This window comes from Etheostoma cragini, chromosome 2, assembly GCF_013103735.1.
Source record: "Etheostoma cragini isolate CJK2018 chromosome 2, CSU_Ecrag_1.0, whole genome shotgun sequence".
NCBI lineage: Eukaryota > Metazoa > Chordata > Actinopteri > Perciformes > Percidae > Etheostoma > Etheostoma cragini.
In genome coordinates this window covers 29,979,443-29,982,023 of record NC_048408.1, presented here as the reverse complement: position 1 = coordinate 29,982,023, position 2,581 = coordinate 29,979,443, and positions in this window count along the sequence as shown.

The following is a 2,581-nucleotide window of genomic DNA, read 5'->3' as shown; positions in this document are numbered from 1 at the left end:
CCCCACGCCGTCTCACACGCACGCCGTCTCACCCGCACGCCGTCTCACACGCACGCCGTCTCACACGCACGCCGTCTCACCCGCGCCGTCTCACAAACGCGCCGTCTCACACACGCGTTACCAGCTGACGAGTTACCAGCTGACGAGTTACCAGCTGACGAGTTACCAGCTGACGAGTTACCAGCTGACTAGTTACCAGCTGATTAGATACCAGCTGACGAGTTACCAGCTGACGAGTTACCAGCTGACGAGTTACCAGCTGATTAGTTACCGGCTGACGAGTTACCAGCTGACGAGTTACCAGCTGACGAGTTACCGGCTGATTAGTTACCGGCTGATTAGTTACCGGCTGATTAGTTACCGGCTGATTAGTTACCAGCTGATTAGTTACCGGCTGACGAGTTACCAGCTGACGAGTTACCGGCTGATTAGTTACCGGCTGATTAGTTACCGGCTGATTATTTACCGGCTGACGAGTTACCGGCTGACGAGTTACCGGCTGACTAGTTACCGGCTGATTAGATACCATCTGATGAGTTACCAGCTGACTAGATACCAGCTGATGAGTTACCAGCTGATTATTTACCAGCTGATGAGTTACCAGCTAATGAGTTACCAGCTGATGAGTTACCAATTGATGAGTTACCAGCTGATGAGTTACCAGCTGACTAGTTACCAGCTGACGAGTTACCAGCTGACGAGTTACCAGCTGACGAGTTACCAGCTGACGAGTTACCAGCTGACGAGTTACCAGCTGACGAGTTACCAGCTGACGAGTTACCAGCTGACGAGTTACCAGCTGACGAGTTACCAGCTGACGAGTTACCAGCTGACGAGTTACCAGCTGACGAGTTACCAGCTGACGAGTTACCAGCTGACGAGTTACCAGCTGATGAGTTACCAGCTGACTAGTTACCAGCTGACGAGTTACCAGCTGATGAGTTACCAGCTGACGAGTTACCAGCTGACGAGTTACCAGCTGACGAGTTACCAGCTGACGAGTTACCAGCTGATGAGTTACCAGCTGACGAGTTACCAGCTGATGAGTTACCAGCTGACTAGTTACCAGCTGATTAGTTACCAGCTAATTAGTTCCCAGCTGATCTTCATGCTTCACGTTCTTCGATCGTAGAATAATGACCTCCGTCTCCGTGCCACACCTCGAGAAGACTTAATGCTTAAATGGACAGTAAAAAAGTGCAAATGAAGAGTTGTTGTCTCCCCGAATTAGAAAGACTTTTATTTTGTTAACGACAGGATGTAGCTGCGATGCGTTCACACTGCGGATGTTTGCAGAGCAGCAAAATTGTCGATTTTTAAGTTAATCAACGACTGTTTTGATGATTGATTAGTCGGTTTGAGACAATTATTTAAGAAACAAGTAAAATAAATTCCCTGATGTCAGATGTTAAACGTGAATATTTTGAGTGTCTTCTCTCCTCTGGGACAGGAAGCTGAATGTCTTTGAGTTGGGGACAAGACGAGACGTTTGAGGACGTCTTCTCTGGACTTTTTGGGAAACTCCGATCCACATTATCTGACATTTTAGAGACCGAAACAACTCGATTAATTTGAGAAGATATCATAAATAATCGTTGCGTTGCAGCTGTAGTTGTTTGTTGAAAGATTTCAGGAAATTAGCTCTTCAGTTACACATTTTTGAGCTCCTAAAAGGTCTCAAACTGGGTTTTTCCAGACATTAAACACAACAAGTGCAGAAATTCTTCTTATTTGTGAGGATAGGAGCTTAAGAATCCATTTGACCAGATGATGAGGGAGAAAATGAATTAATCGTGTTCTCTGAACCCAAAATCCTCGGCTGTAAAGTTCCAGCGAAAGTCGTCGAAAACCGAAAGAAAGTCAGTTTCAGAGCGCGTTGATAAAATCCCTTCAGCTCCAACATGTGGAGAACAAAAACCCCAAATCCTCCTCCTCCTCCTCCTCCCTGGTGTAGAACGTTCTCAAGACAGAAAAATAAATTACCACATTCCCCTAAAAACCGTCTAATAATTTACCCTTGAATTTCACACAGTGAGACGAGGCGGCGGCCGTTTTTAAGGAGGCGCTGTGTGTTCCTTGATTAAGTTTTTTAAGGTGGAACTGGAAGCCGCCGGCTGCTTTTCTTCTCCCGTTTTGTTGTTTTTGGTCCCTGAAGGCCTCCGCCGCCCTCGGCCGGTTGGTCGGTCGGTCGCCGTCGGCTACCGAGCGCGGGCCCCCCCCCCCCCCTCCCCCCGTCTCCGGGTCACTCGGTCGGTCCTGGACGTCTCGCCGTCGGCGTCCTCCATCACCTCTTCTGCTCCCAGATCTCGACCATGTTCAGGTCCAGCCGGTCCAGGCTCTTCAGCGCCTGGACGTTCTCCGTGTAGAACGCCACGTCCACCACCACCAGCCTGGGGACAGCCAATCAGACGAGCCGAATCTGATCAGTGATCCACTGACTCATATCGGATAGACTCTACTAGCACATGTTGGGTTTGTGAGTGAGTGAGAGAGAGTGAGAGTGCGTGAGTGTGTGAGAGAGAGAGAGTGTGTATGTGAGAGAGAGTGTGAGGGAGTGAGTGTGTGAGAGAGAGAGAGTGTG